Raw genomic sequence first — 26,005 nt, 5'->3', positions numbered from 1 at the left:
TCGCGTGTCGTGCATCTAAGTTATGTGGTAAGCCGGTTAAGGTAGTTTTCTTTTGTGGAATTCTTACTGCTAGGGAGTTTTTATGATTGCATATTATTTATTGCTTAATTTTTGTGATATTTATTTTTGTGACAGAGCAATTTCAATATGGTAATGAGTGCTAATGAAAACCTTTGTTACGGTTTTTGAGGTGATAGTTTTGAGAGTTATAGGGATTAGTTTAATCTGTTTTGAACATTGGTAAAAAGGCATGTGTTCAACTCCGATTATTTAAACTTTGAAAATATATCAGTAATTATCACTTCAATGTACTTTTTCCCTGTAGTGAATAGTAATCAATGTGTAGTTTTGAAATTTTGTTTTGATTTTGAAATTTCTCAAAGGTGACAATGTTTTTGATAGTGAGTAGGTTGTATTTTGATAACCCGAATAAAATTCATGAGCAGTTTTCAAGCATACTTGACCCCCTCTGTTCTATTAAAGGAAATGTTAGTGAAGTTAGGAGCCAATTATTCTAAGTCGTAAAATCTAATGCACTCTAAATTATGGAGCTATTTAGTAATATTTAAAGGAAAATTTTCTCATACCTAAAGTGTAATTTTTAGTGTTAGTAACAACGAGGACTTTTATTGCTAATCCTAAGAAAGCAAGCTATTAATAATTAATTTTAATATGGATCAGTTTGCTATCGGAAGTTTTGTAACTCCCAATGTGCTATTGAGTTTGATGTAAAATTTACGAAGCTAATATATCTAAGTCTTAAGAAACCTAGCTTTAAACGGAGTGAATTTTAATTAGGTATAGTTTAATATAGAGATTTTGTAGCTCTCCAAGTTCTAGTGGGTTTTGAAATAGAATTTAACAAGCTTATAAATCTAAGTTTGTACACATAACTTTACTGTCAATTTCGCTATATGGAGTTCTCTCGATCCTCGAGTTTTTCGGAAACGCACATAGCTAGTAGTTTTAGGACCTATTTTGTCTCTAGCCTGATAGGGGTAACAGAAGGGTGGGTTTTTAAAAGCTTGTCTTTAATCATCAAAGACACTTAACTAGAGTAACTTTTGCAAAATGAAAGAAAGTAAAAGTTCTATTCAATATACTTGTGTAAATTTAGTCACGTAGTGTAGAGCCCGGGTAATTTTTTGGTATTTTACACGTGCTGTTTTTTTTAGGTACTCTGAAATTTTACTTGTAATTTTTTTGCATAATTCATCCCTTTTATTCGGTCATTTGTGGAACAGTATCCACTTAGGTACTAGAATTCTATTGCAAATTTTTCCCCTAAGTAATAAATTTCCAGTCTAGGAATGTTTAAATTCTGGCTAAATTTACCCATAAGTTGGTTAAAGTATGTGAACGTATTTTTCCATAAACCGAAAATAAGTTAGGATATTTGATTTTGGCCTATTGTCAAAGGAAATTTTCCCTCATAGTAATTTTATACTGTTTAACCCTGGGTCAATCGCCTGTTACACATTTCTTGATATTCAGTCTTCAGGAGGAATGTTAATGTTCAAATTACATTGATCTCTGTAGCACACATTTCCTGATACTCAGTCTTCAAGAGCAGTATTAAAGTTTAAATTGCATCACTCTTGGTATCATACATTTCCTGATACCCAGTCCTCAAGAGCTATGTTAATGTTTAAATTACATTGCTCTTAGTATCATACTTGTTTTTTAATGTATAGTAAGATATCTAAGGTGGTTGGGATTTAAAAATCTTAGTTTTGTAGTAAAGACTGGCTTGGTGCTAGAAAAGGTATCAATCTTATAAACTAGTATTTTCATATTACTTTTCAATGCTCTTTAATATTCTCAGGTAAAGTTTGCCTTAAAACAACCATTATACGTTTTGGGTTCTTTACACAATGGGGAAGCTATATCTGTTAGCAGTGTTCTAAACTTTTAATTTCTTGACAAGAACCATCGTTCAAGGATTAAATGCTGATATATAAAGTAACTCATTTTTTTAAACTGTGTACTGAACATATTAACTGGCGTTTTCTTGACTTAGTTAAAAGTCCTTTCAACTTAACAATATGATTCTCCTATCTCTCTATAATTTTTAGTAGAGCTAGAAATATTTCTTGGCCTGGACAATTTGCAAACGAATGTTGACTACATTGCTATAAATCGCAAAGTTTTTGGAATATTTTGTAACCTATGGAAACTATGAAATGCCATTAGAGATAGTAAGCCTTAGAGATAGTAAGCCTTAGAGATAGTAAGCCTTAGAGATAGTAAGCCTTAGAGATAGTAAGCCTTAGAGATAGTAAGCCTTAGAGATAGTAAGCCTTAGAGATAGTAAGCCTTAGAGATAGTAAGCCCATATAAACAAATTAAGTTAAAGGCGTTTGAATTTATTGATTGTAATATCTTAAATTAGTAATACGCTTACCATATGGATAGCTCTTTAACAGTGAAAGTGCAAGCAATGAGGAATTTTGTTTTTTTGTTAATGTTGACCATTTATTCTTAACTAAAAATTAAGGCTATGCAGAAAAATTATATATGGTAACACTGCTTTTTCGCACGCCCAATTATTCTGTTCCATAAAAGTATGATATTTAAGTTAATAATGTGAAATTTTTTAATGCTACTTTGAATATAACAATGTGGATTTGCATTACTTACTAGTTATTGCATGTGCATTCGTAAAAAACGCAGCAGAGTTAAATTTCCAGTTCAGTTTCGAGCGATGTACTAATTTAATATAGCAATATTGGTCAAGCTTTTTTTAGACCATAATCTTGAAACTTTTACCAACCGTAACAGTACAGTTTTCTCATAACTTAAGTCAATAGTAACTTTTAAAACGCGTGTCCATCAAAACTTTCATATTTACTTTCTAGTAATTATCCCTTGATATATTAATGATCCTTAATTGAGGCAAAAAGAATGGCTGTCAATAATTTCATAGGTCTTTTCATTTAAGGAAATAGCAGTTGACTGCTAGATTCATATGTGCCATTTTCATAAGGATAAAAATCTTTGCACTAGATTAGTTGACTATTACATATCGAATATTGGAAACTGTAGTTAAAATTTATTATAATAAAATGCATTCTAAATACTAGTACACTAAAGTAAAATTTCCCATTTCAGATAAGACAATACCTGTCACAACGTCAATCCACCTAGTTATCAATCTATTCGACTCTACTTGTTCAAGAAATGAAGTGGCATAAACTGGTAGACTTGTTCAAGAAATGAAGTGGCAAAACCTGAAAGCGACAAATGGATACAGCCAAACTGATGTTCAAACTGAATCTATGAACAGGGTTAATATCAGTATCTAAAGTTCAAATATTTAATTCCCACCTTGTCTTTAAATGCATTAGATTTCAATGTAATGAAAAGATGTAATTTGGTATTTACTAATTTATTGATATTCTATAAGACTTGGCTCTTAATGTTACCCATTTCAATGGTACCCCCTTGCTGTTACTAATTGGCATTTTGTAATATTCCATATAGAATTTTAAATAAAATATTAATCGAAGTCTTTGTTTTTTATCACTACACAGCGTAACATTTTTTGTCATGTGCAATTATCGTTAATCGTACATACGTTCATAGTTAATAATGCAAATGGTGTATATCATTATACCCATACCATCTATATGCACTGGAGGCTATAATGAATGTTCTAAGGTAACTTTATACTAAATATTGCCAAGCAGTCTTCTTTAATTTTAGGCAGAAACTTTATCATGAATACAAAACAAACTTTTCTTTTGCCGTATAAAATTCTCTATAAAACTCTTAAAACTTTAATGCTGAGGAAACTAATTTTATATTACCAGCCAAGCCATAGCAATGGTTGGAAAAGCTGGCTAATACAAGACGTAGAGCCCTGAAGGAATAGTAACCCTATTGAAGAATGAAACATAGGAATTCCTAAGGTGAGACATTGCAAAGAAATATATTCTAAATCTGGAGGAATTTTAAAATGGATCTTTTACAAGATTGCTCTTGCAGAAAGTGAACTAACTTGAGCCAGGGAAAATATGAAAATCAAAATGGCCCATAAACTCTTTTAGTCTCTTTTGCAGAAAGTAATAATCTTGAACCTGAGATAATTACATGTATGCAAATTAAAATAACCATGTCTTACCAAGTGAGGGAAGTTTGTTTTTACATAAACCTTAACAATATGAAGATACATTTTCCAGTCAACAATATAAAGTACCAAATTATTCAGTGTTAGGGTGAAGTTAATTGGTAAACAAACTTGAGTTTAAGTAATATTGATTAGTTGCACCTTTACCTTGTGTGGGGTATTAAGACAGAGGTATTAAGACAGATATTATTAGAAAGTAAAATATAAGTCTAGTTTTATTACAGATATTTCTTACTTTCAAATCCTGCACATTAAAGTCTTAACATTCTTTTTCAAAAAAAGTTTAAAGGATAACTTCGAAATACTTAACTTTTGGGAAATACTATTTTTTTTCTTTTCCTAAAAATTTTAGCTTGAAGTAACTCTGGATGTCTTGAAGCTTTTGAAGTATTAAGTGGAAATTATTTATTCTTTTTATTAAATTAAGGTTGAAACTTTCAATTTATACCTTTTCCATTAATCACATTCCACTTTGAGAGACTAGGGACAATAGTTGCTAGTAGTATTATCCTTGCTAGTAGTATTATCCTTCATCAAATTATTCAAAGATCATTGGGAGTAGGTTGGAGAAGTCACCATTTTTTTTCTTTAAACTGAACAGTTTCTTGAAACTGATAAGTGTACTTTGATTGTTAAGAAGAATTTTATTTTTTTTTCTGGATTTGTCTAAGCCAGAAAGTTCTGAAAACACTGATGGAATAAGATTATTCTGCAAATATGTCGACTGTTGTAACAATGGGATGATTCTGTAGCAACAATAGAATAGCTTAATTTGCACAATGAATAACTTGTAAAAATATAGCTGGTACTAATGATATCTTCAACATACGTCCAAATTTTTCTTTCATCGGTCAAATTTATTTATTCCACAGGACTAGTGAATGGCATCATATGCACTGAAAACTTGGTACATCATTCTGAAGATTGTCTGCTGGCAGCAGAAAGAATGTCTCCGCATCGGTGAAAACTTGTGCATTGTCAAGAGGCCTGGAGTTAGTGAGTGGTAAAACGGATTCTTGACCAGATTTGGGTCAAGCCTTTAAGAGTGTTGGAAGTCATCAATGAAAAGAAAACTTAAGTGAATTGGGCGCTTCTCACGGGAGGAATCTGCAGGAGGAGCCTGCCTTGACGCCAGGAGCCTGCCTTGACGCCAGGAGCCTGCCTTGACGCCAGGAGCCTGCCTTGACGCCAGGAGCCTGCCTTGACGCCAGGAGCCTGCCTTGACGCCAGGAGCCTGCCTTGACGCCAGGAGCCTGCCTTGACGCCAGGAGCCTGCCTTGACGCCAGGAGCCTGCCTTGACGCCAGGAGCCTGCCTTGACGCCAGGAGCCTGCCTTGACGCCAGGAGCCTGCCTTGACGCCAGGAGCCTGCCTTGACGCCAGGAGCCTGCCTTGACGCCAGGAGCCTGCCTTGACGCGAGGAGCCTGCCTTGACGCGAGGAGCCTGCCTTGACGCGAGGAGCCTGCCTTGACGCGAGGAGCCTGCCTTGACGCGAGGAGCCTGCCTTGACGAGAGGCGCCTGCCTTGACGAGAGGAGCCTGCCTTGACGAGAGGAGCCTGCAAGAGGAGCCTGCCTTGACGAGAGGAGCCTGCAAGAGGAGCCTGCCTTGACGAGAGGAGCCTGCAAGAGGAGCCTGCCTTGACGAGAGGAGCCTGCAAGAGGAGCCTGCCTTGACGAGAGGAGCCTGCAAGAGGAGCCTGCCTTGACGAGAGGAGCCTGCCTTGACGAGAGGAGCCTGCCTTGACGAGAGGAGCCTGCCTTGACGAGAGGAGCCTGCAAGAGGAGCCTGCAAGAGGAGCCTGCCTTGACGAGAGGAGCCTGCAAGAGGAGCCCGCTTCGACGGGAGGAGCCTGCAGGAGGAGCCCGCTTCGACGGGAGGAGCCTGCAGGAGGAGCCTGCAGGAGGAGCCCGCTTCGACGGGAGGAGCCTGCAGGAGGAGCCCGCTTCGACGGGAGGAGCCTGCAGGAGGAGCCCGCTTCGACGGGAGGAGCCCGCAGGAGGAGCCCGCTACGACGGGAGGAGCCCGCAGGAGGAGCCCGCTACGACGGGAGGAGCCCGCTGGAAGGTCCTGCTTCGACCGGAGGAGCCTGCTTTTGGAGGTCGAATTTACTTCTATAAGGGGAGATTAAAAGACGATTTTAACAGATATAAACTAGCCAGAGAAAGTATTTGAAAATGAGGAAGAAATCATTTATGCTGCTTATTATGACATCCTGACTAATAGAGGGTAAATAAATTTTACAAAATTACCAGGTTCACTTTTATTTGTTTACATATAGGTATTATGGTATGAAAGAATATTAATTAAAAAGTTACACGTGCTAAATCCTCTTCTTAGACGGGACTCAAAGTTTTCAAGTAAATCCGGACTTGGTGTTTTTACTTCTTAGTAGCTACATTCTCCTGATTAAACAGTGTACAGCGAAGCTTTGATCTGCATGTCACCTTTTCCCCTCTTCAGGGTTGATCCATATCTTGCTCACTACAATGTCGTCTGGCAAAGGCTCATTCTCCGTATTGCCCTTCTACTTCTTCAGGGCTGGCCCATATCTCTTACTACAATGTCGTCTGCCAAGGGCTCGCTCCCCATATTGCCCTCCCACCTTTTCTTCAGGGTTGACCCATATCTTGCTCAATACAATGTCGTCTGGCAAAGGCTCATTCTCTGTATTGCCCTTCCACTTTTTCAGGGCTCGCCCATATCTCTTACTACAATGTCGTCTGCCAAGGGCTCGCTCCCCGTATTGACCTTCCACCTCTTCTTCAGGGTTGGCCCATATCTCTTACTACAATGTCGTCTGCCAAGGGCTCTTTCCCCAAGTACCTACAATGTCGTCTGCCAAGGGCTCTTTCCCCAAGTACCTACTGAAAGAAAAATTTGGTTAGCATTGATTTGATGAAATAGGGTTGAGATGGCACACATGACAATTAATTTGTGATTCATTGTAGATATTCAACTAACCTGTATATAAGCATGACTTTACTATTAGTTCATAAAAATAAAAAGCCAATTATTATGGATAGCTTAGATTCTATCAAGATTTTATCAAACTAAGTACTGTGGCCCTATCCATCAACTATAAACTTGGACCCATAACTCACAATTATGATTTAATTCAAGGAATTACTTCAAAATTTCTTTAATTAATTGACTCGAAATAAAATAATTTACAAGAGTCTGGCAATCTTCATTTCCTTACCTTACCGAAGGGACATTTACATTTATTGTCTTGATAACTCCAAATCTTGAGCACTTAGGATGGCCTTCAAATCCTGAGCACTTATAATAGATCACATCCAAAACCAAGTTCACTGTCAACAATCCCCATCTGGAATAATTTTGATCTATTAGTGAAATTAGTTGTTAATTCGCATCATTTTCACATACATAACTAATTGGTCTTCTGCATACTACTGACAAATATCAATATGAAGGTTTTAATTTTTAGTGGGCCAGGTCTCCCAATTTTTTTTTAAATACTTAAATGAATTCTATAAAAACGTTAAAATTTTAAATATTAGTAATGCATGGAAAGTCTCAATTCATATAACAATGAACTACCTAATTAACCTCATGGATCTTAGACAAAGTACAGACATTTGCTCAAAAGTTAACATTCAGGACTATAAAAATCAAGCTAATTTTCTTTTAACTGTCAGGTCACTTGATTATAAAACAATACCACAACCACCAAAAACAGCTGCAAGACTTACATTATTGAAGCTTACTAACTGAAAGTGCATAGCCTATTTCTCACCTGGTTCTCAAGAACTATAGAAAATTTCGTAGTCTGGGTTGGAAATGGTTATCACTATTAGCTAAGCTACCATCTGAATTCAGGAATGCCATAAGCTTAAAGACTTCAAGGTAAATTACTCTGGCGAAGAAAAAAAAAAGAAAAGACTGGCAATGCACAATATAAATAGCATTTTTTAAGAGAGTAAATTATCCCATGTGTTTAGTGTTACTGTTTTGTGAAATTAGTTTATTAGATTATTTGTTTATCCAAAACTCATGCAGAATAGCAATTCAAGTCATGATCATAACATTGTTTTAACATTTTTATATTTTGGGGCCATTGGTCATTAAAGAAATGACACTTAAAGAAATGTTCTTTGTTACAATTTATCACTGCAAGTGATGTCAATTTATGAGATTTATTAGGATTACTGAATTAATCATCGATTTCAGGGAAAAACAAAATAAACTTTAGTGAAAAGGTTAAAATTCAGGACTGCAAATAACACTTGAGCTAATTATTTTTTCAACTATATGGTCATTTGATTATAACAAAATCTACAACTCTAAAGATTACTGTATATAAGGGCATTTCAAACTTCTCATCTACTCATCAAGCACTATATAAAATTGTCGTAGTTAATGCTGTGTTTAGCAGTTACTGCATTCTACAAAGTCTTAGCCTGCATATTACTCTTCCACCTCCTCTTCAGGGTTGACCCATATCTCATACTACAATGTCGTCTGCCAAGGGCTCTTTCCCCAAAGTACCTTCTGAAAGAAATATTTGGTTAGCATTGGGTTTTTTGACGAAATAGGGTAGAGATGGCACACTTGACGCACTTACAATTAAAATGTGATACCTTATAAAATATTCAACTAAAATATATATAAGCTTGATTTTAAATATTAGTTCTTACAAATTAAATGCCAATGACTATGATTTAGCTTAAAGATTCTAATATAGAGTTTATTGACTAGATTATGTAACCCTATCCATCAACCAAGCTTAGACCAATAAAGACTCACAATTATGATTTATTTCAAGGAATCTCAAAAATTCTTCATTTCATAACTGTCAAAATAAAATAATTTACTAAAATTCAGGAAATTTTCTTCTCCCGGCCTTACCGAAGGGAATTCATTGTCTTGATAACTTAAAATCTTGAGCACTTATAATCAATAGCCTTCAAATCCTGAGCACTCATAATAGATCACATCCAAAACCAAGTTCACTGTCAACAAACCTCATCTGGAATAATTATTATCTGTTAGTGAAATTAGTTAATTCATATCATTTTCACAAACATAACTAATTGGTCTTCTGCATACTACTGACAAATACTGATATGAAGGTTTTAATTTTTAGTGGGACAGGACTCGCAAGATTTTTCAAAGACTGCCTCCCAAGACTTTTTAAAAGACTCCAATGAATGCTATATAAACGTTAAAATTGTAAATTAAGTAAAGCATGGAAGGTCTCAATTCACATAACTGAGCTACCCAATTGACCACATAGATCTTAGACAAAGTACAGACAATTGCCCAAAAGTTAACATTAAGGACTATAAAAATCAAGCTAGTTTTCTTTCAACTGTCAGGTCACTCGATTATAATCAATACCACAACTACAAAAAACAGCTGCAAGACTTACATTATTGAACCTTACTAACTGGAAGTGCGTAGCCTATTTATCACCAAATTCTCAAGAATTATATAAGATTTTGTAGTCTGGGTTTGAAATGATTATCATTATTAGCTAAGCTACCACCTGAATTCCGGAATGCCATATGCTTAAAGACTTCAACAAGGTAAAATACACTGGCGAGGAAATAAAATAAAAGAAACAAGACTGGCACTGCCCATTATAAATAGCATATTTCCACAGTAACATTAAACGCATGGAAAAATTTACTCTATTTGAAATTATTGTATAATTAATATTTGTTTATCCACAACTTATGCAGAATAGCAATTAAAGTCATGATCATAACATTCTGTTTTAACATTCCTATATCTTGGGGGCCTGCCACCATGGATCATTCAAAAAATGACAAAGCTATAAAAAATGTTACAATTATTCACTGCAAGTGATGTCAATCTATGAGATTCATTAAGATTACTGAATTAATCATCGATTTCAGGGATAAACAAAAGGACAAACTTCAGTGAAAAGGTTACCATTCAGGACTGCAAATAACACTTTAGCTAATTATTTTTCAACTATATGGTCATTTAAAAAAAAATCTACAACTCTAAAACTTACTGTATATAAGAGCATTTCAAATTTCTTTGCTACTCCTCAAGCACTATATAAAATTGTCGTAGGTAATGCTGTGTTTAGCAGTTACTGCATTCTGCGAGGTTTTAGCCTGCATATTACCCTTCCACCTCTTCTTCAAGGTTGACCCGTATCTCATACTACAATGTCGTCTGCCAAGGGCTCTTTCCCCCCCAAGTACCTTCTGAAAGAAAAGTTTGGTTAGCATTGTGTTTATTTGACGAAATAGGGTAGAGATGGCACACTTGACGCACTTACAATTAAAATGAGATACCTTATATAATATTCAACTAGAATATATCTAAGCTTGACTTTTAAGTAGTAGTTCATACAAATTAAATGCCAATGATTATGATTTAGCTTAAAGATTCTAATTTAGAGTTTATTGACTAGATTATGTAGCCCTATCCATCAACTAAACTTAGACCCATAAAAACTCACAATTATGATTTGATTCAAGGAACTACTTTCTTCAAAAATTCTTTGTTTAATAATAACTGTCAAAATAAAAAACAAAAGTACTAAAATTCAGGAAATTTTCTTCTCCCTGCCTTACCGAAGGGCATTCATCCTATTGATAACTCCAAATCTTGAGCATTTATAATTAATAACCTTCAAATCCTGAGGACGTATAACAGAGCGTATCCAAAACCAAGTTCTCTGTCAACAAACCTCATCTGGAAAAATTTTCATCTTTTAGTGAAATTTGTTAATTCATAATTTCCACAAACATAACTAACTGGTCTTTTGCATACTACTATCAAATACTGATATGAAGGTTATAATTTTAGTGGGACAGGCCTCCCCAGATTTTTTAAAAGACTCCAGTGAATGCTATAAAAGCGTTGAAATTTTAAATTAAGTAATGCATGGGTAATCTTAATTCATATAACAATGAACTACCTAATTAACCACATGGATCTTAGACAAAGTATAGACATTTGCGCAAAAGTTAACATTCAGAACTATAAAAATCAAGCTAGCTTTCTTTCAACTGTCAGGTCACTTAATTATAAACAATACCACAACTACCAAAAACATCTGCAAGACTTACATTGAACCTTACTAACTGAAAGAGCATAGCCAATTTCTTACCTGATTATCAAGAACTACATAAAATTTTGTAGTCTAGGTTGGAAAGGATTCTCTTTATTAGCTAAGCTACCACCTGAATTCAGGAATGCCATAAGCTTTAAAGACTTCAACAAGGTAAATTACTCTGGCGAGGAAAACAAATAAAAAAATAAACAAGACGTGCAATGCACAATATAAATAGCATCTTTCAAGAACAGTAACATTAAACACATGGAATAATCTGCTCTTTGTAAAATTAAATCATAATTTATATTTGTTTATCCAAAACTCATGCAGAATAGCAATTCAAGTCATGATCATAACATTGTTTTAACATTTCTAAATTTCGGGGGCCTTCCACCATGGATCATTCAAAAAATTACAAAAAGCAACAAAGAAACGTTACAATTAATCACTGCAAGTGATGTCAATAAATGAAATAAATTAAGATTAAGTAATCATCTATTTCAAGGATAAACAAAGGACGAACTTCAGTGAAAAGGTTAACATTCAGGACTGCAGATAACACTTTAGCTAATTATTTTTCAACTATATGGTCTCTTTATCATAAAAAATTTAACTCTAAAGCTTACTGAATATAAGAGCATTCCAAATTTCTCATCTGCTCCTCAAGCACTACATAAAATTGTCATAGTCTGGGTTGAATGTGATTATTAGCTAAGCTACAACCCTAGTTTTTAAAGCATATGCTATAATATAAATCAAAGGGCTCCTACAGGAAAATAGCACAGTGACATAAGGCTAAACAAGACAAGTAAGGAAAAATCAAAATAACATTCTCAAGAATAGTAAGGATAGGTTTCAATTTTTTTAAGAAGACCTATTGTTACCCTGTTCAAAATAACATTTGCTGCAGGTATGAGGTCTTATTTCAAACACTTCAAAATAGTTTGATCACTAGGATTTGACCTAATTGGTAGTAATAAATATATCTCTGAACTACTTACATGTTTTTCTCAATGCTAATTAATAGTTCGTATTTAAGTTAAAGCATGCCATTAGGATATTTATTATTTCAGATCAACTGCAATATGACAAATTCGAAGATAATTTGTATTTTTCCTAACCATACAAACCTTAGCTATTTACAAAGGGTTTACTTTTAGCGCAGCTGAAATGACGAGCCAATAGTTTTTAACGAGGGTTAATTACCCCCGCGCTAGTTAGCGGGGGGTGGGGAAGGGTAGCTTGCTACCCCTCCCCCTTCCACACACCGGTGACTTGCTTCACTTCACTTAGAGGTAGGACTTCACTTGGGGGTCAGGGATGGCGGGCACATATGTGTAAATAGCTAAGGTTTGTATGGTTAGGAAAAATACAAATTATCTTCGAATTTGTCATTTGTTCCGTAACCGAAATACAAACCACGCTATTTACAAAGGGTGACTTACCCCTTAGGAAGGGTGGAAAGTCCCCAGCCTTACTGACTTCGGCTTGCCCGGGGGCTCGATCCCTTAGTGAGCAGCACTAGAGAGAGGGAGCCCCTGTACCTCACAGGTTCCTAGCATCGCTAGGAACGAGTGGCCTACATAAGTAGTGTGAGGAGGAGAGTGTGACTCGTCCTATGAAGTTGACCTTGAGACCTTCAGATAGGAATTCTAGGATAGGACTTTCCCCATACCACCTCGTCAGGGTATGGGAGACGCAACAGTATTAAGCTTAATACTAGGAGCACAAAGAAGCATGGGTTACCTGCAGAGGTCGAGGTCAGCTATGCGAGGACCAGGATGCTGCTTCCCCAAGAGAGGGGAGAATGAAGAAAGAAGTAAGGGTCAGACATACTCTTTCATTCACACAGACTAAGACCGGGTAACAACGCCCTCAACCTACTGCTACTTGTCCAAAAAGGAGCCTGAGGTTAGACCAGCTGTTGTGCAGCCACCACAGGGCCGATAGAGAACGTATCGAGGCTCCTGTGGGTCACGTCTTGCAGGTAGTGGGCTGTGAAGGTCGTTTGACGCTTCCAGACCCCCGCTTGAAGTACCTGCGTCACAGAGAAGTTTCTCTTGAAGGCCAGGGATGTAGCAATACCCCTGACATCGTGGGCCCGAGGGCGACGTGACGGAGGAGGGTCAGGATTCAGGGCATGGTGGATAACCCTTCGAATCCAAGCAGAGATGGTGTTCCTTGTGACCCTCCTCTTTGTCCTGCCTGTGCTCACAAACAAAGCTCGCACATGAGGACGGACTGCAGCCATTCTCTTCAAGTAGTACCTCAGACACCTCACTGGGCATAGTAGCAGCTGGTCTGGGTCGTTTGTTACAGAACGGAGACTCGCGATCCTGAAAGAGTCGAACCGAGGATCCGGCACTCCAGGATTCTGAGTCTTGGCCACAAACTCAGGGACGAACCTGAACGTTAAATCCCCCCATCCCCTTGAATGGGCGATGTCGTACGAGAGACCATGAAGTTCACTAACTCGCTTGGCCGAGGCCAAGGCGAGTAGGAAAGCCGTCTTCCAAGACAGGTGGCGATCGGAGGCCTGGCGTAATGGCTCGAAGGGAGGTCTCTTGAGAGACCCGAGAACTCGAACCACGTTCCAAGGAGGGGGTCTCACTTCCGACTGGGGGCAGGTAAGCTCATAGCTACGTATGAGTAAAGAGAGTTCTAGCGATGAAGAAATATCCACGCCCTTCAATCTGAAGGCCAAGCTTAAGGCTGAGCGATAGCCTTTCACTGCCGAGACAGAAAGGCGCATTTCTTCTCGCAGATACACAAGGAAGTCCGCTATTGCTGGAATAGTGGCATCGAGTGGAGAGATACCCCTTCCACGACACCAACCACAAAAGACTCCACTTCGCTTGGTAGACTCCCTCAGAGGACCTTCGCAGGTGCCGAGACATTCTCTCCGCAACCTGTTGCGAAAAGCCTCTCTCCGCGAGGAGACGCTGGATAGTCTCCAGGCGTGAAGCCGAAGGGAGGCTACGGCCCTGTGAGGGACACCGGAGTGGGGTTGTCTGAGAAGCTCGTGTCGTGGAGGAAGCTCCCTTGGGAGTTCCGTCAGGAGTTGCAGAAGGTCCGGAAACCATTCCGCGTGATGCCATAGCGGAGCTACTAGAGTCATGGAACAGTTGACCGATAGTCTGGTCCTGTTGAGCACCCTTCTCATCAGACAGAATGGTGGGAAGGCGTACACGTCGATGTTGTCCCACCGTTGCTGGAAAGCATCTTGCCAGAGTGCCTTGGGGTCCGGGACTGGTGAGCAGTACAGGGGCAGCTTGAAGTTCAAGGCTGTCGCGAACAAGTCCACCGTCGGGGAACCCCACAAAGTCAGGACTTTGTTGGCTATCTGAGGATCCAAAGACCACTCGGTACTCACTATCTGCGAAGCCCTGCTCAGACTGTCGGCGAGCACATTCCTCTTGCCAGGAATGAAGCGAGCCGATAGTGTTATCGAGTGGGTTTCGGTCCACCTCAGAGTCTCTACTGCAAGATGGGATAGCTGTTGCGAAAAAGTGCCTCCCTGCTTGTTGATATAAGCCACTACCGTGGTGTTGTCGCTCATCACCACCACGGAGTGACCCGCCAGGAACCGTTGGAACTGTTGAAGGGCCAGAAAGACGGCCTTCAATTCTAGCAGGTTGATGTGTAGGCACTTTTCTGATTCTGACCAAAGGCCTGAGGCCCTCTGGTTCAGAACGTGCGCCCCCCACCCTTCTTTTGACGCGTCCGAAAACAGAGTCAATTCCGGGGGAAGGACGAGAAGACTCACTCCCTTTCGCAGGTTCTCGTCGGCCAGCCACCACCGCAAGTCCGTCTGTTCCAGAGACCCCATTGGGATCAGAGTGTCCGGGGAATCGGATCCTTGATTCCACCGGGACTTGAGCCGCCATTGAAGGGATCTCATCCTGAGGCGGCTGTTTGGAACCAGACGGGCCAGGGAGGATAGGTGGCCCAAGAGACGCAACCACGATTGGGCGGGGAGTTCTTTTCGCCTGAGGAAAGGTTCCGCCACCCTCCTCAGCCTTGCTATCCGGTCGTCTGATGGAAAGGCTTTGTGGAGATTGGTGTCTATTAGCATGCCTAGATAAACCAGTCGTTGGGACGGCTGCAGAGAGGACTTCTCGAGGTTTACCACGATCCCCAGATCCTGGCAAAGATCTAGAAGCCTGTCTCGGTGTCGAAGAAGGGTCGACTCCGAGTCTGCTAGGATCAGCCAATCGTCTAGGTAACGAAGGAGACTAATGCCGTTCCTGTGCGCCCAAGTCGAAATCAGGGTGAACACTCTGGTGAACACCTGAGGAGCTGTGGAGAGACCGAAACACAGCACCTTGAACTGGTAGATCTTGTTGTCTAGGCAGAATCTCAGGTACTTCCTGGAAGACGGATGGATTGGGATCTGGAAGTACGCATCCTTTAGATCCAGTGTACACATGAAGTCTTGTGGTCTCACCGCAAGTCTGACCGTGTCTGCTGTCTCCATGCTGAACCGGGTTTGTTTGACAAACCTGTTCAGAGCCGAGAGATCGATGACGGGTCTCCAGTCTCCAGTAGCCTTCTTTACAAGAAAGAGTCGACTGAAGAAGCCTGGAGAGCCGTCCACGACCTCCTGGAGAGCACCCTTCTCGAACATGGTCTTGACTTCGGCCTGAAGGGCCAGCCCCTTTGCCGATCCCATGGCATAGGAGCTCAACGACACTGGATTCGCTGTCAGGGGAGGTTGAGATGACGTGAACGGGACGCGATAACCTTGGCCGATCACCGAGATCGTCCAAGCATCGGCCCCAAGATGTTGCCACCTGCGGACGCAACGCTGAAGGCATCCCCCCACAGGTGGACACGCAGGGGGACTGCCACCCCTAGGGCTTGCGGCCGCGGCCGCCACCCCTAGAAGTCTTGCCTCCCCTGGAGGACTTACCACCCCTCTTGACCTTGGCTGGAAAGGGCTGGGGCTTAGACACCACTTTCTTAGCTGCCGGTGCCTGTTTTGGAGCCTTACGAGGCTGTTGCTGCTGTTGTGGCGGGGCTGGAGGCTTATAGGGCCGAGTTGTAAGGGCCCTGTGGAGGAGGGAGTCCGTGCTGGATTTCCTCCACCTCTCAGCCGTTTGCTCCAAGTCTTGAGGCTCAAACAGGCTCTCCCCCAGGAGGGAGGCATGTCGGAGCCTACACACATCTACGGCGGGGACCTTCGGATGGAATCTCTCGGACACAGCATCGCGACGCTTCAACACCGAGTTGGCCCACAGGGTGGTAACCTGGTGCGCCAAGAACTCGATGGAGCGGGTGCCCGAGAGCAAGAAGGTCTCTAGGGCCTTCCTATTGGTCTCCTTGGACAAGTCCTCAGATCGCAATAGGATGCCCAGAGATCCTAACCAGAAGTCCAGCCACGAAGTGGCCTGCATGGCACACTTAGCGACCTTCTCGTGGTTAAGGATCTCTGCCACCGAGAACGACACCTGCCGGGCAGAGAGTTTCTCCAAGGGAACTCCCTTCGCCAGCTCCTCCACAGAGTGATGGAGCGGAAGAGCGAGGTTGTGCTCACCCAGGATCTCGAAATACCTCCTCTGCTGAAGGCGAGGAGGAGGGATGAGTTTGTTCCCGGCAGTGGAACGACTGGAGGAGGCAAGAAGTGCGAGCTGAGCATTGGCCCTAGCTCTGGCACTCTTCAGCCCCCGAGACCAGGGCAGAGCTGCACTGGTCTTAGGGGCCTTCCGAACGTCGAACACTTCATCCAGAATTGTGTCTTTGCCTTCACGGGGGGGGGGATGACTGGATCCGTAAGACTGTTAAGTTGCCTTATCAGGCTTAGGACCTGCCAGAAGGCATGTTCGGACTCTTGCTGTTCTCCTCCCTGCGGGCTGGCAGCCAAGTCTCCTGCCCCAGGAATCTCTTCCTGGGGTGATACGTGGACATTCCCCTGGGTAGTCATGGGTTCCTGTCGAATCCTTGCAGAGGATTTAGGGATGGTCTTGGAATCCTTGGGCTCCCTCCTAGGAGGGATACAGGATCCCAACAACGAGGTTCGAGGGGCCCCTTCCTCACGAGACGATTCTCCTGCCTGAAGCGAAGTCTCCCCCCCTGGTGCCGGGGGGAAGACTACCGGTCCACTGGACTCACCTGAGGACGGAAAGGAGAGAGTACTCGTGCAGGAGAGGGGACCCTCGAGACCGACCTCTTGGGAACCAACTTCGCCCTGGGGGAAGTCACCACGAAGTCCACTCCTCTCTTTCTCTTCAGCGTAGGAGCGACAGCCGCTGGTTTGTTACCCTGGCCGGCGAGTGCTGGTTTCATAACCCTCACTAACGCCCGTGCCAGCGGACCAAACCAAGTCTGCTGCTCAAAGGACACAGAGTCCGAAATCCTCGCTAAGGTGAAAGGGATCGGGCGATCCTTTGGAGTGGACACGACGGTACCTGCCTGAAAAGAAGGTGGGGAAGAATGCTGTAATGACCTGTCCTCGTCCTGCAATACCAACCTGTGCTTGGATGGAGGTGATCCCGAGTGCCGTCTAGGAGCACGCGTCCCTGCTGCTACCACCGGCTGTGGAATTCGCCGCGAACTATGGTCGCGCGAGGGTGAACGGTCGCGCAAAGGCGAATGGTTGCGCGGGTGATCGCGCGGGCGCACAGGCGAGCGGTCGCGGGGGCGCGCAGGCGAGCGATCGCGGGGGCGCGCAGGCGAGCGATCGCGCGGGCGCGCAGGCGAGCGATCGCGCGGGCGCGCAGGCGAGCGATCGCGCGGGCGCGCGGGCGAGCGATCACGCGGGCGTGCAGGCGAGTGGGCGTGAGGGTGGGCAGGTAAATGAACACGTGTCCGAGGCGACGAACGCAAGCGATGGCGCGACGGCGAGGGATCGTGCTGCCGCGTAGGTGAAGAAGATCGCTGGCGATAATGACCACGTGATGGTAAGCGATGGCGAGCAGCATGTGAAGGTGAATGATTGCGAGCAAGAGGGCGGTCGTTCAGGGTTGCGCGATGAGGAGCAGCATGCGTAAGCGGGCGATCGTTCAGGGTTGTGCGATGGCGAGCAGCATGCGCAGGTGAATAATCGCGTAAAAGGGTGCGATGGTGATCAGCATCCGCAGGAAGGCGATCGTTCAGGGTTGTGCGATGAGGAGCAGCATGCGTAAGCGGGCGATCGTGCAGGGTTGTGCGATGGCGAGCAGCATGCGCAGGTGAATGATCGCGTGAAAGGGTGCGATGGTGATCAGCATCCGCAGGAGGGCGATCGTTCAGGGTATTGCGATGAGGAGCAGCATGCGTAAGCGGGCGATCGTGCAGGGTTGTGCGATGGCGAGCAGCATGCGCAAGTGAATGATCGCGAGAAAGGGTGCGATGGTGATCAGTATCCGCAGGAGGGCGATCGTTCAGGGTATTGCGATGAGGAGCAGCATGCGTAAGCGGGCGATCATGCAGGTTCGTGCGATGGCGGGCAGCATGTGAAGGTGATCGCTGGCGAACTGGTGATCGCTGGCGAGCTGGTGATCGCTGGCGAGCTGGTGATCGCTGGCGAGCTGGTGATCGCTGGCGAGCAGAAGGTCGACGCGTGTCCTGTGAGAGGATAGGTTCACGAGCAGGAACGGGAAGATCGCTGGCGCGTTGGCGAACATGTGTTTCTGACACACGCGCAGCACGATGTTGCGTAGCCACAGGACCAGGTGGATGGTGAGCAGGTAGTTCAGCAGGAACTAAAGGGTGGTCAGAGACCGCAGGGCGATGGTCCTCAAATGAGCGCTGACGCTCGGAAGAGAGCTGACGAGCAGGAGAGCGCTGGCGAGGGGGGCGAACCTCAGGAGAGAGCTGACGAGCAGGTGAGCGTCGGCGAGCAGGAGAGTCTTGGCGAGCAGGAGATCGTCGACGAGCAGGAGATCGCTGGCGAGCAGGAGAGCGCTTGTGCGCTGGCCCTCCTCGCGTAAGGGAAGAATCCCTTAGCCCCGAAGGGACCGTTGCCCGTCGGGTGACGAGTTCTCCAGAAGGCGAAGATCCGGCAGGAGATGGAGAGCGGTCCGCAGAGAGGTTCAAGGAGGGCGGAGCAGTCGGTTGAGGCTGACGAGGAGAGTCCCCCCCGGAGGACGAAGACCCAAAAAGGCGCCTCTTAGTCCCCCTGTAAGGGGAAGGGAGGCCCTTGTGGCGTAGAGGGCGGTGAGCCTTACGGCGGAGGCGGCCTCGGGGGAGATCGTCGGGACCATCGGTCCTCCGAAGGGGAGTCTCCTTCAAAACACTTCCCTCAGAAGGAAGCTGGGCAGCAGTCGAGACCGAAGGACTCACTTCCCCCTTTGAAGGATGCACGGAAGGAGGAGGAGAGCCTAGAGCACCATCACCAGCAACAGCACCTGCGTCGGAAGGCCCAGCCACGTCGGAGGCCTCTGTCACCACGACGTCGACAATAGACAGAGGGTCTACCTCCGCTACCACCGGCGACTGTTTAACAGCGGCCCCCAACGAGACAAGGTCAATAAGAGCGACCCTGGAGGGCAAGCCCTTAAGCCCCAGGGACGACCAAATCTGCAACAGATCATCACTGGATAAAGTATTATTATCAATAACCTCCCCCGGAGGAGGAGGGGGAACCGCCTCGCTATGGGAGGCGACGCCCTCTCCCCCCACCGAAGGTAGGGAAACAGAACAAGGGCCTGCGCTCCCACTCGGACGACTCTCCTTAGGAGGCGGACGAGGGGGAGCTTCGGAGGAGGTTTGGGCGGCGGAAGAAGAGTCCCGAGAACCTTCCTCCTTCAAGGCTAACCCCGGAGGAGAACGGTCTCTCTTGGACTTCTTCTTACGCCGACGGCCAAACCTCTCCCACTGGGAGGCAGACCACTCCCTGCACTCACGGCACATGTTATCCTGGTCGCACCGTCGGCCCCGACATTGAGGGCAGAGGGTGTGAGGATCCGTAATCACGTCCGACATGAAAGTCCCACAAGGACGGCCGGCAACTCCAGGGCATGTCCGCATATTAAATAAAAGAAAATAACTGAAGGTCAACTTCCAACCAATCACACAAGCTGAAAAGAAAAAGAAGAAAATTAAAGGCTGTCACGAAGGCGATGAACAGACACGTCTGATCACCGCCGAGCCAAAAGTGAAGTGAAGCAAGTCACCGGTGTGTGGAGGGGGGAGGGGTAGCAAGCTACCCTTCCCCACCCCCCGCTAACTAGCGCGGGGGTAATTAACCCTCGTTAAAAACTATTGGCTCGTCATTTCAGCTGCGCTAAAAGTAAACCCTTTGTAAATAGCGTGGTTTGTATTTCGGTTACGGAACAAATACTAGTTTAAAATGTCAAATTATGTAAATATCATCAAATGGCCAGGACCTACCAATGTTTCAAATTAAAAATGTGATTCCTTTAGCAGTAATCATTAACAAAAATCAACAATTATGGATCCACAGATGGAATCTATACAATTTAGAAAAAAAAAATTCCCAACATCCCAAATCAGAGGAATTCCAGACACTCACCACGGAGTTTTAAATTCATGAACATATTACAGAACTTTTGCACAGGTATGTAAATAGCAAGTACAGCCATTCAGATCAAGATAAACAGGCCTGGCAGTGTTATTCAATTGCAGAGTACTCTGCAATAGTGTGAGCAAGATCATGCCCCACACAGAAGGGAGAACCAGAACTGAATAAGTCTCGTCTGATTATTACTGGACAGCCTAAAATCAACAATTTTACCACATTTATACAAAGTAGCCAGTATCTTACCACCCAATTTCCAAATATAAACACTAGCAAAAACTATAAAACAAATTAATGCAAAAGATACCCAACAGTGAGAACTAGATGCAACCCAGGCAGCAGCTCACAGGCTACAGTAGTGGCAGTAAAGCGCGAAAACGCCATCCAATGAGGCCCTGCCCAGGGGAAAGACCCTCACCAGGAAGGACTGGGTAACTTGACAGTGCATGGATTAAAGTGAGCAAACTAGATAACCATCACAAATTTGGATTAACCACCAACCTTGAATGCCCATGTGGGCAACACTACAAACAATGGAACATACTAAGAGGGTGCCCCACTGGCCCTCATGGCTCAGTTCAAGACCTCAGAGGCAAATGACTATGTCCTCTTGTGGGTTCGACATTGGCACAAGAAGATACGATAATGATGATCAAGTAAACTTTGTAGAAAATTAATAGCCTTCAAACCATAAGTAGGTCTCTTAATATCTGAAAAATCACAGGATAACTATATTAAAACTTTTTTCATCGATTGGCAATTTATTTTTCTGACTTAAGGCTATTACAAAGCTGGAGTTGACATAAGCAGCTAAATATTATGCAATTAGTAAAGTATATATCTTATATTATAACTATTCAAAATAAGATGCTTACTTCATGGTTAACTTTCATTTAAAATGTCGATGTAATATTTCTAAGTCTCTTAGAAGATGCCAATAATCCCTTATGCCGAGCATATACACTGGGGACTCCAAATAATTGTTCTGGAAAAAACAATAGACATTACATAAGACAAAATAGAGCAATTGTTACAAAAAACTAGTTATAAACATACAGTAGATTAACTAAAATTGATAACTAGATACGCCCTATAAACATGCAGGGCAATTACAAAAGCGCAGGTCATACCCTGCTATACTCTTAAATGGGAGAAAGTTTCTTCACTAAAATTATCTATTTCAAGATGTGTCTAAAGAGTAAAACTCATAACCAGTGTTAACTAGGCCTAAGTTGCTGGTTTATTAGCTTATGAAATAAACTTCATATAATACCAAAAAAACAGGAAGGAAGAATAAACACGTTTATAGGTGTCTTATTTTATGATTCTGGGATGGAGAGTCAGGGATAAGGGTCTGGTAGGACATTTAGCACTTAAGTGCAACAGTAGAGAAGATTTCTATAATTTCAGCAGGTAAGAACAGTTGAGTTTCTGGATAAGATAATGAAAGAAAGGGAGTGAGGTAAGGGAGTGAGGTAAGGGAGTGAGGTAAGGAGTACAAGGCTAAACATTTGGACAACTAAGGTCTGAGAAGTCACTGCAAAATCCTTCAAGTGATACTTAGATTTTACCATTATTTAAATTTCACCACTGTGCACCGACAACACTAGCCCACACTCTCCTACATACATAAAGATCACTGGAACTGTCCAAAGTGAAATGGAAAACTATGTACACATTTCAAAAACATCTATGATACCAAATATAAAAATTGGGCCTTATTTGTCTAACAACTGTCCTTTTAAAATCCCAGTACAACCTGCATCACCTTCATATACAACAGAACATTAAACATTCACAAGTAGTAGTAGTAGTAGTAGTAGTATGCATCAGCAACATATGTATATGGGGAAAACATTCAACACAAACAGATTAGCAATTAAAATATATAGCCTACTTTAGCAGTATAATTTAAATTGCTCAACAATTACACAATCACTAACGAGTACTGCAAATCCTAGCGATATGTATAGATTTTTGTAGAGATTCCAAAAGTGTTACTCATGCATTAATAAACTCCATAGAAAAGGAGGGAAATATCATGCTCCACCTGCCCAAGAGCAGGATCATAAACAGTGGGAATATAAAGTCTGTTCACAAAAAATAAAAATAAATCCTTGGTAGGTTACCCAGCAAGTACAAAAGTTGCATCATGACAGACTTCCCTCCTCCAGTCCTTTGAATCGCAATGATGGTTTAAATTACCTAACCTTCAACCTAAAAGTACGGAAAAATTTTAAATACCTCTATATTAAAATCAAATCAGACCAAAAAATATATCTGGCAAAAATTATACCTTCTTTTTTGGTAGAGCCAAGGCTATATTTAAGGATGTCTATTTTCCTCAAAGGTAAACAACTGACATAAGGAATTTGAAGTCCTGTGGATTAAAGTTGTGTAAAATATTTAGAGAAACTGTGAGGCAGTTATGAATTTTCCAGCAAAACAAAGTATCCCCAATGGTTTAATTGTCGTTCCACTGATTAGCGTTCTATTGTGAACAACATAAGCACTGTATCTATTGGACAAGACACAGGCATTTGGTTTTCTATACTCTGCTATTTGTGAACGATTAAGAATTCAATAACCCTTGCGAGGTAATTTCAAAAATTTTCAAAACAAGATATCCTGCATGGTATTTATAAAATATTCCTTCATATATGGTATTAGCAGAGTATGATCTAATTTCTTTGGTTAAATGAATTTCGTTCTTATACATCTAAGGTTTAGAGGTTGGAATGTTGAAGTAATCATGTATTTAGATTTATATTTCCAAACCTATACTCTCCTAAAAAAAGGCCTCCAAATAGAGGTTGTTTAATATGCAATGGGTAAAACATGACTAAGCTAAAAAAATTTCTTGTGCATCTAGTTAAAAACTGTGCACTATAAAGTTGAAAAATTTGAAAAATATAACAATGCAACCAAAAATTAAGTAGTAAAAATAATGGTCACAATTTATGAATATGAAGTTTAGTACACTGCATTTCTAACATGTAGAATTTGAAATTCTACATGAAGATCATGTCCTTTCAAAATGATCACAACTAATCCACAGTTGTGCCTCCAAAAATATCCTATTGAAAACGTCAACCATGTCTGGCAATTTGCTGGGCGGGGGTTTAACATCCGCTCTAGGTTGGTAGTCTCTCTAGATTGCAACTTCACCATCCTTGTGAACTATAAGTATGGGGTTTAAGGGGGAATCTATAGGTCAACCTGGTAGGTCATCAGCAGCCACTGTTTTGCACCTTCCCCCTGGTCCAGGCTTTGAGAAAAAACTCTACACCGATCACGTAAAGTCTTAATGGCATTGTTCCACTAGGACATTGTCACTCATTCATGAGCAACCTTTAATCAGTTTGGATTACATTAAAAGGTCTTGATTTCCCATAATAATGATCATTGATAAGGATATCTCTATGGTCTTTGTTTCGAAATAAATCAGTTTTGAAAATGTGCATTGTGAAATAAAATATGAATTTACTTTTATAACAAAGCTTCTATCATTAAAAAAAGTCTTATTACAAAATTAGTATTGTTAGGAATAGTCTTTTAACCATTTTGATTAGGTAAACATTGCAAAATACAAATAGGATTCAAAGCACACAAAAGCATTGTCCTTAGGTGTGAGAGTAAAACCCTTACGTTAACCAAGAGATTAAAGTTAAAAGTTTAAAACACTAAAATGGAAGAAAGGGCACAACAATAGAGGTAAAGTAAGGGCAGCTACAGGTTGATGGAACACTGCTAATACCATTAAATAATAGTCTAAGAAAACCTGAAGTACACTGCATGATGACAGCTGTGATGGCCTTACTCTTATAGGAAGGCTTAATAGGTGAAAACCCACAGATAATACAAGGGATTAGAAAATTTACATCGCGTACAGTGTTAATTTTCAATTGTTAACATCAAGCATTGTTTAATAATTTTAGATTTACATGCAGAGAAGTAAATGGTTTTCATAAAGCCTGAAAAACAAGGTGTACCTGAGCAAAATAGAAGTCAAGGGCAATTCTTTAAAATGTTACTGCTTACCTTAAGTAAATTATCTAGGATATATTTGTATTCAATGTGAGATACGTACTTCAATGAAAATTACAATTCCTGTTCAGATGTCAATTTCCTAATATTCTTCTAAAGGATGGGATACGCGACATTTTTACAAATTCCATTTTGCCTAGAAAAACACTGCGTTAGTTCTGGAAAAGTTCTGGAAAAAAAAATAATTGACAGTAATTATGACAAAATAAGACCTAAGTATTACATAATATATTATGACAAGTTATCCAGTTCAACACCAGTTGATATCCTAAAATCTGCCCCAGTATGTGCACAGATCATTCTTGGCTATACTCTGAATGGATTTGATTAAGTTTTCCTCAACTAAATCCGATACCTAGAGCTTTACGTGGCCAAAGTATACCTTTGGAAACTCAAATCACCAAGTTCTATCCAATTTTTCCAGTTCATTGCTTTAGATGCAATATATTGAAAAAGGTTAATTTAAATCCATAGGCTATGCATAGCACTTCACAGAAAAAAACAAAAATGACATTAGATAGTGTATACAGGCACATTACTAAATACCTGTACCCATCAGGCAGCAATTCCTAGTAGGAATTACCCATATATGTGTGTTTCTTGCATAATCTTGAAGTCACCGTATAATCTGCCATTACCTGCAAATACAATAAAAAGCTAAAAACGCCAACACGTAGTACAAGGCTTCATATGGCCTAGACATTTTTTTAAAATCCAACATATTGAGACTAATTTGTGACAATATTTAGACAATTTTTGACTAAATATATACGAAAGTAACTAGTACTTTGAAAATCTATTGTGGAACATACCATTAAATAAAAGGATATTTCTATATCACCTGCTTCAAAACAAAGAAAATAATTGAAAAAATTAACCAAGAAACGGAAAAAAAAAACAAAGCACATAAAACTTCCCATATAGTTATGCAATTAAAATGAGCCTTAGGAGGAAATCCTTAGGGAGATTATGTAAATAGGCCTTAAGACTTGTGTATACATTATATGAACAGGCACCAATAGATATACTGTTTAAGAAGAACAAGACTTCTGTACTAGTAATAGACAGCTTTTTATATTTCAATGTTCATATGTTAATAATTATCGAGAAAATGATTGACAACACACTTTCTGTCTGCCTAGAAACTGCAATGAACAGTGAGGATGTAATCAGTACAGATGTAAGCAGTATACTTAAAAAGTAAAGAGAAAAGTCCACCCTTTGAGATTTCATAGATAATTTTTTAAGGTACTTTTGAGATTCAGCTAACTATTAAGATAAACTTTAAGGCTGTCTAATGCATTCCC

General features: G+C 41.6%; 2 long non-coding RNA genes across 4 annotated transcripts in view; one reads left to right on the top strand and one right to left on the bottom strand.

Annotated features, from left to right (window-relative positions):
* Positions 1–3,508, top strand: part of LOC137642297 (uncharacterized) — a 3,611-nt gene extending 103 nt beyond the window's left edge. The window contains exons 1-2 of the long non-coding RNA XR_011044734.1: positions 1–27; positions 3,112–3,508. The exon at positions 1–27 is cut by the window's left edge and continues 103 nt beyond it. This is a non-coding gene — a long non-coding RNA (uncharacterized lncRNA). The remainder of the gene's footprint in view (positions 28–3,111) is intronic.
* Positions 3,509–8,186: 4,678 nt separating this feature from the next.
* Positions 8,187–25,343, bottom strand: LOC137642838 (uncharacterized). 3 transcript variants are annotated; one of them, XR_011044883.1, is made up of 5 exons: positions 25,245–25,343; positions 24,742–24,867; positions 21,527–21,636; positions 21,153–21,361; positions 8,187–8,643 (listed from the first exon to the last, which is right to left on the bottom strand). It is a non-coding gene; the product is annotated as an uncharacterized lncRNA (long non-coding RNA). The 3 variants fall into 3 exon arrangements; XR_011044884.1 differs by lacking the exon at positions 21,153–21,361 and having other exon boundaries at positions 8,190–8,643; XR_011044885.1 differs by lacking the exons at positions 8,187–8,643; positions 21,153–21,361 and adding an exon at positions 9,011–9,121.
* Positions 25,344–26,005: the final 662 nt, after the last annotated feature.

This window comes from Palaemon carinicauda, chromosome 6 (genome assembly GCF_036898095.1).
Source record: "Palaemon carinicauda isolate YSFRI2023 chromosome 6, ASM3689809v2, whole genome shotgun sequence".
NCBI lineage: Eukaryota > Metazoa > Arthropoda > Malacostraca > Decapoda > Palaemonidae > Palaemon > Palaemon carinicauda.
This window is presented reverse-complemented; position numbering and strand designations above follow the sequence as displayed.